This window comes from Herpailurus yagouaroundi, unplaced genomic scaffold, assembly GCF_014898765.1.
Source record: "Herpailurus yagouaroundi ecotype Mexico unplaced genomic scaffold, PumYag 215, whole genome shotgun sequence".
Taxonomy (NCBI): Eukaryota; Metazoa; Chordata; class Mammalia; order Carnivora; family Felidae; genus Herpailurus; species Herpailurus yagouaroundi.
Genome location: NW_024412446.1, coordinates 6,975,469 through 6,990,675, shown reverse-complemented (window position 1 = coordinate 6,990,675; position 15,207 = coordinate 6,975,469). Strand labels below are relative to the sequence as shown.

The following is a 15,207-nucleotide window of genomic DNA, read 5'->3' as shown; positions in this document are numbered from 1 at the left end:
CATGTGCACGTGCGTGGGTTTCCTTTCACCTCTCGGGACTTGGGCAGGAGGCTGGCACCTTGGGCAGCGAGTCAGGAGGAGCGAGAGGACAAAGGACTGCAGCTCCCCACCCCCCCTTCTGGGAGCTGCTGTGATTCGGCTGAAGGGAGAGAAAGAGGGAGAGATCAAGGGAAGAAGGAGGAGAAAAACGGGACTGCAGAGGAAGGACAGGAGATCAAAGAGCAGAGAAGTAAGGAGGAAGAGAAAGCCCCCGCTGCTCCCGCAAATCGATTCTCGGCAATGCCCGCCTTCCCGTCTGTGCTCCGAGCCGCTGAGCAGAATGCCACCACCGTGGGATGCCAGGCCTGAACAGAAGGGCTCTGGGGCACGGGGCAGGCGCAAGGGCCAGGCTGCTAGGGACCACTGGGCCTGCCTTGCCCTGTGGGGAGAGGTCTCGCTTCCCCAGGACGCCCCCTCTCACACATCCAGGCTTTGAGGAGGTCCCCTCCAAAATCGGGCTCTGGTCCTTGCTTTGGCCGACTCCTTCCCCCTGTCCCACACTCGGGAATTCTCCTGCGTTTCTTTGCTCCTCTGCAGAAATCCCAGTCCACGCTGCAGTTGGAGGGCTGGAGAGTGGACACGATGAATAGCTTCCCCAGGGGGAGGAGGAGCCTGAGAAAGTACGGGAATGAATGGCTCAGGGTGGAGACACATTGTCAGTTATTAGGAAAATCTCTCTCGCTCTTCCATCCCTTGTTCCTTCCCCAGTGGGGACGATGTGCTCTGCTTCCTCCCAGGGAAGACTTCTCTCTCTGTGCTCTGCCTCCAGCAAAAGTGTGCTGTCGGCTACCTAGGGGATGGGCGTTTCCTCCAGCGGCCACTGCAGAAAAGAGAGCCGTGAAAATCGGCAAGTCGCAAGTCCTGGGAAGGAGAGGACCTCTCAGAAGGGGGTGTGGGGACCCTGGCAGTGGGGCCCCAAGCTGGCGGGACAGAGTAGTGATAGGCAGTCCCAAGAGGGAGGATGGAATTGGCTCAAGGTCAGTGGAGGGGCGGTGGGGGTGGGGGGGGGGAAACGGATTGCAACTTGACTGTGGAGTGAAATAAGCTGGGAGTAAAAGCAAATGCACATGGTGTTTCCTACGCTCCTCACCACAGTCCTGTGAAGTTGGTACTATTGTTAACATCTCCATTTTATACATGGGGAAACTGAGGCATGGTGCGAGGTTAACCACTTCTTTCTACTTCCCCTCCAGAACAGGAGACAAGTTTGGCAAAGTATCGGAGACTACGTAAGAGGGAGAAGAGCACTGTGGTTGAGCACGTGAACTTTTGGGCCAGACAGCCCCAAACGGACTAGCAGTGGGACCTTGGATGAGATCCTTAGAACTTAAGGTCACCCCTCAGAGCAACGTGAAGAAAACTGAAAGCATGTCAGTTACACATGGACACAGTGCCTGGCCTCTGAGCTCAGTCAGTGTCAGCGCTTAATGTCGTTACTCCCTACTACCCAGTGCTTGGCAGCTGACAAGCCTCAGCTTTCCCTCTCTGGTCTCCCACTGGAGGGGGAAATGCTGGAGATGGGTCCTCCCCCGGATCAACTTCTTAGGGGCGCACAGTCCTGCAGACAGGCCTCAAAGAGCTTCAGCACCCACAGCACAGCCCCTCACCCCAGAGCCTCCCTCCCCTGCTCTGATCCGGTGATCCCAGGGGTTCCCAGGCCTCGGGAGCACCCCCCAGTACTGTGACTCAGTGAATTGTTCAGGGAATGTGTCGCCCTCCTTCCCTGCCTCCTTCCCTCCCCTGGCCCCTGCTTTTCTCTTGATGGAGAAGGCACAAATTAGGCAGAAAGAAAAATGTTGACAGTTCCCAGCCCTCCCTTGCTGGGGATAAAGAGAAATACGTTAACCGTTGAAGCTTTAGGCGGATCAAACACAGTTTGTGAGTTGCTTCAAATGTATTATTCATCTCACCAATGAGATGCAGTCTTGGGCTTTCTCTTGTCGCCCCATCAAGAGGAAACCTCGGCCACTGGGGAGATGCTGGGCTCCAGAGAGGAGGGGGCACCTTCAGAATGCCATCTTTTCAGCATTAAATCAGTCAGTGGGTCTCCAGTCCTTCTTGTTCCTCTTGAAGCTTTCCGAATAGTATGGGTCAACTTAACCAGAGTCTAAGGGTGCAAAATCTGCAGGTAAGACCCACAGAATTGGGCACAACAAACACGTGGAATCAAAGAGTAACTGTGACACTCAGAGGCAGGAGCTGGAGATGTGTGACCCTGGAAGGTCCTCCATGTGCCACTTGAACTTGAGGGATGTAACTGTCATGGGCTGGAAGAGCTCTAAGAGAAGGCATCGCAGCCATGCCATGAGCTCTAAGACACACTGCACTCCCCCTATAGTTGGATGCCTGGAGGAAGGATCTGGATTCAGACACATCTCTTAGGCTTGTGATTTGGACAGGTGGACGCCCCTGAGGGTTCTACCTTCTTTCCTTGCCCCTCCTCCTTTCCCCTTTGGCCACTGAGGTCCCCTGCGGGCTCCTGCCCACCTCCCACGGTTCTGAGGCACCAGAGCAAGCTTCGCAAATCACACACTGCCCCTTCCTAAGCTTCACCCAGAGAAGAAACCACCCCGGCGTCCCATGATCTTGCCCCACTATCTCACAAGCCTTTCATTTGTGCTGTGCTGAGCATATCAGTGGGAAGTGGGGATAGGGAGTGGGCACTGCTGGTGGAATGGGATGTTAGAACAATCCAGAAGGAAGGGATTTTGACATGATGTATCAAAAAGCCTTAGAGTGTACATTCTCTTTGACCCAGCAATTCCATCTCTTAGAAAATGCTCCAAGGAGGGGCACCTGTGTGGCTCAGTCAGTTAAGCCTCCGACTTCAGCTCAGGTCATGATCTCACTGTTCCAGCCCCGCACTGGGCTCCATGCTGACAGCTCAGAGCCTGGAGCCTGCTTCAGATTCTGTGTCTCCCTCTCCATCTGCCCGTACCCTACTTGTGCTCTCTCTCTCTCCCTCTCTCAAAAATAAACATTGAAAAAAAATTTATAAAAAAAGCTGAAGGGGGCGCCTGGGTGGCGCAGTCGGTTAAGTGTCCGACTTCAGCCAGGTCATGATCTCGCGGTCCGTGAGTTCGAGCCCCACGTCGGGCTCTGGGCTGATGGCTCAGAGCCTGGAGCCTGTTTCCGATTCTGTGTCTCCTTCTCTCTCTGCCCCTCGCCCGTTCATGCTCTGTCTCTCCCTGTCCCCAAAATAAATAAACGTTGATGGGGCGCCTGGGTGGCGCAGTCGGTTAAGCGTCCGACTTCAGCCAGGTCACGATCTCGCGGTCCGTGAGTTCGAGCCCCGCGTCAGGCTCTGGGCTGATGGCTCAGAGCCTGGAGCCTGTTTCCGATTCTGTGTCTCCCTCTCTCTCTGCCCCTCCCCCATTCATGCTCTGTCTCTCTCTGTCCCCCCAAAAAATAAATAAAAGTTGAAAAAAAAAACTTTAAAAATAAATAAATAAATAAATAAACGTTGAAAAAAAATTTTTTTTAAGTTAAAAAAAAAAAAAGATGGGGCGCTTGGGTGGCTCAGTCGGTTGAGCGTCCGACTTCAGCTCAGGTCATGATCTCACCATTTGTGAGTTCGAGCCCCGCGTAGGGCTCTGTGCTGACAGCTCAGAGCCTGGACCCTGCTTTGGATTCTGCGTCTCCCTCTCTCTCTGCTCCTTCCCCACTCACTCTCTGTCTCTCTGTCTCTCTCTCTCTCTCAAAAATAAATAAACATTTAAAAATTAAAAAAAAAAAGACACTGCTCCAAGGAAACACTGGACAAGTGTGTAAAACTGTATAAAAATGGGGCACCTGTGTGGCTCAGTTGGTTAAGCGTCCGACTTCGGCTCAAGTCACCATCTCACAGTTCGTGGGTTCAAGCCCTGCGCTGACCTCTATGCTGCTGGCTCAGAGCCTGGAGCCTGCTTTGGATTCTGTGTCTCCCTCTCTCTCTGCCCCTCCCCTGCTCGTGCTCATCTCTGTCTCTCAAAAATAAATGTTAAAAAAATTTTTTTAAATAAAAATTTAAAAACTACAAAAATGTCCATCCCAGCTTTGTTGATAATGGCAAACCCATCCTAAAACCACAGTCATAAAGGATTGGTCACATAGTAGCCTTCTGATGCAGTCATTGAAAATCAGATTCTGCAATATGGGGTGGGCGGAGTCATATACGAATATATTTTCATTCCAAAACAATTTTCAGATAATAGAGGTAGAGCACCCGCCCCCCACCGAATCCTAACCCAATCCCATTCCTCTCCTCAAAGTACTCATTATTAGCAGTTTAGCATGTATCCTCCCTCTCAGGCTGTTATTTTGAAGAATTGTATTTAATGTAAACAAATAAATAACTCAGGTTATGCAAATTTGTAACTAGAGATGTGTGTATGCAAAGAGAAAAGTCTTGCTGATTATACATCAAAATGTCAACAGTATTCAACCCGAAACAGTGGGACTCTATGTGATTTTTACTTCCTTCTGCAGGAGTTAGGGTATTTTCTACACGAACAGAAAAGAAACAATGCTATTTTAACGTTTATTTATTTTTGAGACAGAGAGAGACAGAGCATGAATGGGGGAGGGTCAGAGAGAGGGAGACACAGAATCCAAAGCAGGCTTCAGGCTCTGAGCTCTCAGCACAGAGCCTGACGTGGGGCTCGAACTCACGGACCGCAAGATCATGACCTGAGCCAAAGTCGGCCGCTTAACCTCCTGAGCCACCCAGGCGCCCCAAAACAATGCTATTTTAAAATGCAGTAAGGGGAGCCTGGGTGGCTCAGTTGGTTGTGTGTCTGACTCCTGATTTCGGCTCAGGTCATGATCTCACAGTTGTGAGATTGAGCCTCTTGCCAGGCTCTGTGCTGACAGCATAGAGCCTGCTTGGGATTCTCTCTCTCCCTCTGGTCCCCCTCAAAAAATCTGCTCAAAAAATATATATATATTAAAACACAAGGAATTGAAAACTGGCCGCCTCTGAGGAGTGAGAGAGACTATTCATCAGGCACTCTTTTACATCTTTTGAATTTTGCACCTTGGGCACGGATTACCTGTTCAAAATACGGATACAATTTTTAAAAATTTAATATGGCAATAAAATAAAATGAGGGGGCTGGTGGAGAAGACCTCCAAAGGGCAGAATGCCCTGATATTCTGGGAATCTGTAAAATCCTTCAAGCTGTCGTTATAGCTTCTGAATCTGCTCAGGATTTACTCCAATAGGTGCTAGTCTCTTTCTGTCTCATCAGGCAAGGAATTAGGGCCTATAACCTGGAAGAAATGAGGTAGGGTCTAAAATAAACCAGGCTGCCAGCCAGAAATAACTTTGTAATAATTTACAGCATAGCAACAGTAATGGCTCGGTTGAGCCCGTTCTCATACTTTTTCAAAGTATTTTTCATCTCCCTTTAGTTCTCCAAATTTTTCTTGAGGCTACCCGCTGCCATCAGGTTCCTGGGCAGGAAAAGAGGGGGCTGAAGACCTAACGGGCCATTGTTTGAAGTCAGCCCGAAAGATCCATATTTGCCAGGACTGGATGTTGGGTCTCAGACAAGAGTCCCCTCTCCCTCCTTCCCTGGGCCCATCAGCTCCATCTGCCCCCAGCTCCTGTCTCCTATCTCCTGCCTCAGGCTCCTAATTTATAAAAGGAGGGTAATCAGCCTTGCCCCAGAGACTGGCAATGGGACGTGGGTGATGGTTGATGGACTGTAGGCAAGTGACTGGGTCCCCAAAGCTGGAGCAGCTTCCAGACAGCCACAGGGCGGGAGGATGTAGATGGCAGGAAGGGGGCTCTCTGAGGCCTGGCAGAACCACTGTTTATCGACGGATGACAGACATTTTTAATTGACCATGTTATGAGAGGTACGGGAGATGATGAGTATCTGTGTATGAGGACACAGGCAGCCCGCCCAGCCTAGAACATGCTCCATGGGGTATTAATTCCCTCCCCTGGAAAGCCTCCTCCCCGGATCCCCTCCAGACCTACTGGTCCCCCTTCTTCCTCCGAGCTGCCCTATGCTTCTGACACTCATACCTCTCCCAGTACTGTAATCTCGGGTGCCTGTTTCGCACACAATCGCACCAGACCGAATTCCTTGAGGGCAAGATTTGTATCCAAGTCATTTCCATATGTCACATAGTAGGTCCTCAGAAACTACTTCCTGAATTAACAAATCGATGCAATTTTTGGACCCATGATCCTTGCAAAGTCTCACCGGGCTGTCTCTCACTCCTGGCACAGAGGCTGCCCCAAGACCTGAGCTCCCTGCCCAAACTCACTCCAAACCTGACCCAGAGGAGGTAGGAGCAGAGAGATGTGGGGGGTGCATGGTGTGGTGAAGAGTGGGCTGGGCTGTGGTCCTGGCCATCAGAGCCTTAACCGCCCTGGACTCAACTCCTTCATCTATACGTGATCACTAGATCAGATCAGGAGTGGGAAACTCAAATACCCGCCGAGAGGGAATCAAAGAGTGGAAGAGACCGTAGCTGGGTAGCAGGCATGTCCCTTACCAGCTGGTCATTGTCAATTGATACAAGACTGTGGGTCAAGTGTGGCGAGACTTTATTTTTCAAGGCAGCCAGAAATCAAGGTGGTTTTTTTTTTTTTTTAATTTTTTTCATCTTTATTTATTTTTGAGAGAGAGGCAGAGTGTGAGCAGGGGAGGAGCAGAGAGAGAGGGAGACACAGAATCCGAAGCAGGCTCCAGGCCCTGAGCTGTCAGCGCAGGGCCCGTTGCAGGGCTGGAACCCAGGAACCGTGAGATGGTGACCTGAGCCGAAGTCAGACACCCAACCGACTGAGCCACCCAGGGGCCCCCAGAAATCAAGATTTTTATATGAAGTCTCCTGAACAGGTCAACCACAAATCCATAGACCCTATTTGCAGCCTGGAGGCCACCAGTATGGGATCCAAATGCCCTCACCTCCTTTCCCACTTCCAGCTCTTAAATTCTCTGCATTTCAAGAAAGTGGCCTGAATACTTGTGTTTCTGGAGTAACCTTGAAGGGCAAGACCCAAAGTCCAGGCCTCATTCTGGCCACCAGACCTCTGGCAACTGCCATCCTGACCCCCAAATTGCTACCTTATGCAAATGTGTCCCCTGTCGGCCACCAACTGCCCCCCCCCCAATGCCCCACCGCCACCACAGCGGGCAGAGATGGGAGAGGAGGAGCCAATGGCCACTTGTCCTGGGGTGGGCCAGAGTCAGCCCCTCACTTCCTGACCTTCAAAGCGCCTCTTCTGGGCGCAGACCTAGGCCGGGCGGCGGCGGGCGGGCAGGGGGCGGGGGGATGCGAACCTGCCACCTCACCTTGCCCCTCACGGGCGGGGCCCACCGGTGATAGCGTCTCACCTAATAAATTCCTGTCAGAGAAGCTGTCAGGGCCTGGGAAATAAATAATGATATTTAACATTTTGTAATAACAACAATTAACCAGTAAATAATGTCCTTTAAACTGCAAACGCCGGAGTAAATTAATTCTTCTAATGAGCTGTCAGGCACGGAGGGAAAAAAAGTACCCGTCTCCTTTGGTGCCACGCGGCTGCCGTGTGAGCAGCGGGGGAAGCTCACCTCCGCCCCGGGAGCTCATTACCGGGAAGCACGCGGCGCGGGTTTCCCGGGGAATCGGCGGCCCCGCCCGCCCCCACGTGGCGCCGCGCCGCCGCCGGTCCTCTCCGCACCCCGCGCCCCGGGCCCGGCCGCTCCGCGCCGCGCACCGCCAGGTGCCTGTTGCGAACGAGCCCGCGCCGCGCGGCCAGCATTTCAATTAGAGCCGCCCGGCTCCCTCGCCTTCCCTCGCCTGGGCCCCTGGGCCGCGCTCAGCCTCGAGGTGGCTGGGGGCAGGAGCCGGGGACAGGGGAGGGGGAGAAGCCGGCGCGCGGCCCCAGTCCTTGCTGCGTGACCTTGGAGAGCTTCCCTGCCCTCTCTGGGCGGGGATGTCGTAAATGGAAATGTGAAGCTAATCAAACCAGATGTGATTACTTCTGAGCTCCCCAGAAGCCCGTGACCGTAAAAAGACACCTAAGAGTAAGGCAGCTCTTTATGTACTGATTCGGAGTAATCTCCAAGATATATTGTCAGGTGACAAAAGCAAGGCACAAAACAGCGAGCAGAGTGTGCTACATCTTGTGTATTAAAAATAGGACTAAAGAAAGAGAATATGGGTCCCTATTTGCTTGTATATGTCTAGACAGGAAACACATAATGTGTGCTTGCCTCCGGGGAGGGCAACTGGGAGACTGGAGGGTGGGGGGCAGGTTGGGGAGGGGCTTTTCACTGACTAGGCTTCCGTCCCCTTATTTTCGGAACCATGTGCAGCTATTAGCTGTGCAAAAAAAAAAAAAAAAAAAAAAGACAAAGCCACACACAGCAGAGGTCATCTTGTCTCTCAGTAGCTTTCAGGAAGTGGGAGCCACAGGGGGACGGCTGAACTGAGACCCTGCCTGAAGCCCCTCCGGAGAGGGGGCACTGCTAACCCAAGCTAATGAGTCAGGAAGTCCTTGCCAATGTCTAATCCCCTTTTCTCCTGCTACAGTTTGAGTGCCTTTCCAGGTTCTGTATCTGGTGGTGGGCGGAAGGGCTGATGGTTTTATGCAGGACAGGGGACAGGGGGTGACAGGGGGGCAGCCGCTGTCTGGCAAAGAGAGACGGCAGGCGATCACCGCCCTCTGCAGCCACATAGGCCTGGATCTGAGTCTGCTTTTGTCACTTGCTAGCTGTGTGGTGTTGTGTGTCGCCCTCCATTGCTAGGCTGCAGAATCCAGACGTCCCTGCCCCCCCTCGGGGAGGACAGAAGGTGCTGAACCTGATGCGCAGGGAGCCAGGCCCAGGGCTTGATGGAACCACCTGGGGCGGGGTGGGGGGGAAAGGGCTGCTGCTGTGGGGCTGGACGTGGGAGAAGGACGGAGACGGAGGGCTCCCAGGCCCCCTTCTCCATCTGACCAGCTCCATTTTCATCTGCTGGTATCCTCGCCTTCCTCGTAAGGTGTCTCCCCACTAGAGAGGTTCTTAGCTAAAATAGATTTGAAAAGCCCTGACCTCGGCCATTTAGAACACACTGCTGCCCGTCCCCGGCCCAGCTCCTCACCACCTAGATACATTAACAGGACTGAGGGAGGGAAGGGGAGAGGTGTGGTGTGGGAAGGTGGCCAGCTTGGCCCCCTGACCCTCCCGTCTCCTCAACAGCCTCAACTCAGGGACCTAGAACATCGGGGTGGAGGTTCAGGGAACGGTTGCTGATTGTGAGAATTCCTGAGACAGTCTCCCTTCCCCGGCAGCCTGGAGGAAGAGGCAATGGCTTCATTTCACCTGACAGGATCCAGGGAGGCGGAGAAGGAGGGCATCTCTGGCGTCAGCTTTAAGACCGTGTTGGTGGCTAAGGCGTGAGGAAGGGAGTCTAACAGATCTGGGTTCAAATCTAGATTGGGGCGCCTGGGTGGCGCAGTCGGTTGAGCGTCCGACTTCAGCCAGGTCACGATCTCGCGCTCCGTGAGTTCGAGCCCCGCATCGGGCTCTGGGCGGATGGCTCGGAGCCTGGAGCCTGTTTCCGATTCTGTGTCTCCCTCTCTCTCTGCCCCTCCCCCGTTCATGCTCTGTCTCTCGCTGTCCCAAAAATAAATAAACGTTGAAAAAAAAATTAAAAAAAAAAAAATCTAGACTCCATCACTTATAAGCTGTGTGACTCCGGACAAGTTGCTTAACTTTCTGAGCTTTGGTTTCCTCTTCTACAAAATGTGGAGAATGGCTCCCCATCTCTTGGGGCCGTTGTGAGGGTTAAGATGGCGTGTAAAATACTTAGCATAGTGCCTGGACATAAAGTAAGCACCCGGTAAATGGCTGTATCTGTTCTGGGGAGCTTTTTTGCTGCGCTGCTAGAACAGATTCCATCTCCAGGATCAAGAAGGGCCGTTGTCCTGCTGCCTGAGGTAGGCAGACCACCTCTACAGCTCCCCGATTTGGGAGGCGGCCCAGAAAGGCCTCCAGGTTTGGTTTTTGCAGAGGGCAGCGGAAAAATCGGAGCTGAAGCCAGCAAAACAAGGATCCCAGCAGCGGGTCTGAGTCAGCTCCTCTTGGGTCTGGGGGTTCAAGAGCCTTCCTCAAGGTCACACGGCCTCCTAAGCGTCCTGTCCTCCCTGTGACTGCCTCCCTGGCCTGGGTCCTCTGAGGGCCCGCCCGGGCACCTGTGTACCTGGAACACCAGCTGGGAGGGTGGGGTGTTCCCGTGCGCAGAGGAAGCTGGGTCTCAGCCACACGGAAATTAAAACCAGCTTGCCCAGTGCTGAGTTACCATGTCGCCTGAAATCAGATTGATTTCTTGGGCTTGTTGTGACGGCAGTGTTACAATTGATTCGTCTGGATGGCAGTGAGTTTATCTATTTGGAGCTGTCTGTCATTGATCTGAATAAGCTTCTAAAATAGCCCAAATACCTGGTGAGGGCGAGGTCACCACCAAGCGCGGCTCAATATTAATTATAATAATGAACAGGCATGAGGAGGGTTGGTTCATTGCCTGCCCCGCAGGGCTGGCCTCTGTGAGGCTTGGTGTTTAATATTCATTCCTCCATGCAAAGAGCTAGTGGACAGTCCTAAACTGAGGCAAATCCGCATGGGAGGTGGGGCCGTTCTCTGCTTCCATGGGACCGAGAAGGAACTGGGGCTACTGAAACAAGACTTGAAACAAGTCAAGAAGGACTTCCCAATGGCTAAACGTGGATGGAGAGAGCCTATCGTTCACTTACGAGCCAGGACAAGTTGTTTCTTTCTGCATCTGTTTCCTCCATAAAATGGGGATTATAATATTTGCTTCTCAGAGCTTCTGTTCCCTCTGCCTCTGGCTGAAAAAATAAGACAAAACAAAACACCGGAAGCCTCTTCTGGTTCAGGGAGAAGCAGAAAGGTCCTACTTTAGGTAAAAAAAAAAAAAAAAAAAAACCACCTGCCTTGCTCAGCCTTGGCACGGAGTAAGCATTCAATCGATGGAGTTGCTATTATCATAATTATTGATTCAATGAATATTTATTGAGCGCCTGCTACCTGCTTGGCCTTGAGGAAAAACTAGTGCACAAGCCATTATCCCCTGCCTTTAAGGAGACGAAACCTGGGTTACTATGGGAATCAGGACGTCCCCCTTGCTATAGGCTCTCAGGAACAAGGGAGAGCCCATTGTCTCGGAGACAGCTTAGAAGTTGCTCCCGGAGGCAGGTGGATGAACATGAAGGCCTCGTCGGGGTGGCGGCAGGTCCTGAGCAGTGTTACCCAGCAGAAGACAACTCTATTAAAGATCAGTCAACGAGAGCCCCTCCAGAAAAGCATTCTTCCAGAAACAAGAGGATCCTCCACTCTAAGGATCTAGAGGAAATGTGATCAGACTTGGGGTTCAGGTCTGCACGAAGCAAAGAATAACAAGCTGCCACTAGCTGACATGCAGCAAGGAGCATGGAGGTTTAATCAACATAAGGACTTCCTGGCGGAGGTTTGGAGAGCAGTGAAGGAGACCCGGGATGGACAGACTTCCAGGCCCGTCTGGGAGCCCGGTCTGCTGTCTTCCCGGAGACATCCCTTCCTCTGTTCCTGCAAAGCTCTCCTCTCTCCTCCAGCTTGCGGCTGGCAGGGACCCCCACGGCCAGCCTTAAGAGAAACATCAGAAGAAAGTTAATAGCGAAGCGCTCTGGCGGATCTAATTGATTTTTTTTCCTATTGGTTCCCTAATATAGGCAACACTGTTCCTGCCGCTTTTCTGGGCTGGAGATTATGTCATAAATAAAGAGATTTGCTCCCTATTTCCATGTGCTTATCTTTAATAAGTTAAGAACTCAACAAGCTTTAGGAGGACTTGAAATGAGCAAGGGATCCGGTGGTGGCTTCGGCTGTGGCGGCGGCCGTGGCAGCCACAGCTTTATTTCAGTACAGGGGGAGGCAGGTGGCTGAGGCTGGTGGGGGGAGAATTTGCATTCTCTGGGCTGCACTGGATCGAGGCTCAGCTGGGAGAAGACAGTGGGGGAGGAAATTCGTGGTGGCAGATGTGGCAAAATGGATGGACAGGACCCATGAGGCTTGGGTTACCATGGGAGTTAAGAGTCAGGTAGCCTGAGTTCAAATCCCAGTCCCATCATTGCTTACTAGCTGTGGGGGCTTGGGCTGTGTTACTTAGCCTCTCTGTCTCTCCTCATTTTTTTTAATGTTTGTTTAGTTTTGAGGGGGATGGGAGGGGCAGAGAGAAAGGGAGAGAGAGAATCCCAAGCAGGCTCCATGCCGTCAGCACAGAGCTTGATGTGGGGCTCGAACTCACGCACTGTGAGATCATGACCTGGGCCAAAACCAAGAATCGGACGCTTAACCGACGGAGCCACCCAAGCACCCCTCTTTCCTCGTTTTATTTTATTTATTTATTTTTTTTAACATTTATTTATTTTTGAGACAGAGAGAGACAGAGCATGAACGGGGGAGGGGCAGAGAGAGAGGGAGACACAGAATGGGAAGCAGGCTGCAGGCTCTGAGCCATCAGCCCAGAGCCCGACTCGCGGCTCGAACTCACGGACCGAGAGATCGTGACCTGAGCTGAAGTCGGACGCTTAACCGACTGAGCCACCCAGGCGCCCCTCCTCGTTTTAAACAAATATGGATAATAACGCCTATCTCATAGGTTGCTGCGGGGCTCAACAACATGCAAAGAGCTTAGCACAGAGCCTGGCATGGGGAGTACGTAGAACATGTTAGCCAGTATGTGGTTATTAAGACATCACCTAACTCCATTGACCTTAACTGCTGCTACCAGGACCTCTGCCATGTGCCAAGCCTTGGCCTGGGCTTCACAGATGAGTGAGACTCTGCCTGGCCCTGACTTCAAAGACCACCAGTCCAGCTGGGGCCCCAGCGCCTATGGCTGGCATGAGCTGAGTATCCACATTGAAGGAATCCAGACAGTGGTGACCTCTCCCGGGGAGGCTGCCATCCTTCTGCCCCTGTCTTAAGGCTCACCCACCCTCCAGTTCTGGACACGCCACGGATTAACTCTCGCTTCCTTAAAGCTGACAGTGGACAGAAGCCGTGTGGCAGGTGCAGAAACAGCCCCACTCAAGACTGGGCCCCGTTGCCACCATCCACTGCACACTTAACATGTGCCAGGCTGTAAGGACCAGGATTTGAACCCAGGCCCACTGACTTCCCCCGCTCTAAGCACTGTCCTCTACTCTTCACTCTGTGCTTATAGTCCCAAGCATTAACGAAGCACATATAATGTGCAAAAACCCTAGGCTAAGGGGATAGAAAAATGAATAAAACAACCATTTATTGAGTGCCTGCTCTATGCCAAGACTTCCTACAGGATATCTTACGGAATAATTTTCCGAAAGGCAAGTGGCATGATTTTCCTTTAATAAGTAAGGAAGCGGAGGCCCAGAGAGGCTCAGGAATTTGCCCAAGACAAGCATAAGTCTGGGATCACTTTGAACACGGACCTGACTTCCAAGCCTGAGCATTTACACCCCTCAGCCTCCTGATGAGCAGTGTCTCCCTTTCCAGTGGGTCTCGCTCTTGCGGACCACTAACATGGCTTCAGAGTAACCAGCAGCCATCCCAGCTTACCCCAAAACACCCGCATGTGCCTACCTCCACCCTTCCCCACTCACAGCAACATCCCCCCACTCGCTCACGGAAGACAGGCCCAATAGCGTTAAGCCAATCTGTTGCTTATCCTGTAAGTCAAGAAACAAGGCTCCTTAGTACCTCCACTCCTTCCCTGATGGGGAAGCCAAGGCTCAAACACATGCCAGGTGTTGGTCAGACCCTCCGAACCAGTGGGGCTGAGACCAGAACCTCTCCTACCTGCACTTCCCAGCGGTCCAAAGAGCCAAGTCAGTGATCCCAAGACGCTCTTCAGCAACCCCATCAATCTCCGTAGCCCATCTGAGTCAGACTATATGAAGTTCTCCCTTCATGGGCAATTTTGGAGGGGCTCAGTGTCCGTGTAGGGACAAAACCAAGAAACTGTTTTTACCCCTCTCTGCAAAGGGGCTCAAAGAGGAATCCTCCTCCCTCCCATAGGTCTTGGGTGGCCCTTGCCCAGTAGGAGATGGGTTCCCTCTTGGACCCCCATTTTGTATTCACCCTCTCTCCTCCAGGCCATTGTCTGGCCCCACAGATTCTGTTGCTTTAAGGATTGGTGACCTCACAGTCAGTTGCCATAGAGACCATTGTGATGTCACAAGCAGAGGACAAGTAGTTCAAGGAGGAGTGGAGGGTAGAAATGCACAGCTAGAATTGAGGGACATTTGGGGTTTCTGTCCTATTTTCATGTCCAGAAAAAGAAGTGTCTGGAGGTAGATTCTGATATCTGGGGGAGACCTGACCACATTTCTCTGTGTTCTCCTGAGCCTAAGAAGCCTCTGAGACCCAAAAGAAGAGTCAATGAAAACAAACATCAGAAATACTCCCTACCTTGGGGGTGGTAAGAAGTGGGCTACTTTTGTAGCAGAAAGGAATGAGATTAGATGTCAGGAGGAGCCATGTGGCTGCAAGATCCCCATGGAGGAGATGATGTTGCCTTGCCTTAGGAGGCTTGAACCATGGGAGACAGCCTCTAGGGCCTTTATTATCCTGATTAAGCACTCATAGAGATAAACAATGCCGCAGGACAGTGAGTTGAGACTCTATCTCCCCTCCCTGGTCTGGGAGCTCCTTGAGAGCTCTGCCTGTCCATATTCCCCTCAGGTCCTGGCACAAAAAATGTTCCCTCATTCAGTAAACAGTGAGTAAGCAGGTGATGAACAAATTGGGTAGGTGGCTGGGTAGGATGAGGGAATACACAGACAGATGAATGGATGGACACACGGGCAGGTTGGGAGCCCTGAGCTTTGGAGCTTTGGAGCCCTACACCCGTGCCTGCTTCTCTAGCTGCATCCCACCACATACTTCTCTGTGATCCAGCCACAGTAATCATCTCTTAGTCCTGCCAACTCCAGGACTTTGCACATGCTGTTCCCTCTGCATGGAATGTACTTCCTTTGCCTCTTCAAGTAACACCCACTCATCCTGTGGCTTTCCACTCAATCACCACCTCCTCAAGGTGCTCTTCCCTGACCGGGTCAACCCCCAGTGTAGGCCTCCATAGCCCCGTGAACCTCCCCTGAGCACCTGATATGTCAGTTTATATTTAGTCAGGTGGTTCTGCGTAAGGTCTCTCATTCTAGAC

The 15,207-nt window shown here is 52.1% G+C and overlaps 1 protein-coding gene across 1 annotated transcript in view; it reads right to left on the bottom strand.

Moving 5' to 3' along the window:
• Positions 1 to 14,134, bottom strand: part of PIPOX (pipecolic acid and sarcosine oxidase) — a 42,570-nt gene extending 28,436 nt beyond the window's left edge. Inside the window, exon 1 of the mRNA XM_040455386.1 lies at positions 13,842 to 14,134. The gene's annotated coding sequence lies outside the window, so the exon portion shown is untranslated. The remainder of the gene's footprint in view (positions 1 to 13,841) is intronic.
• Between the last annotated feature and the right edge of the window lie 1,073 nt (positions 14,135 to 15,207).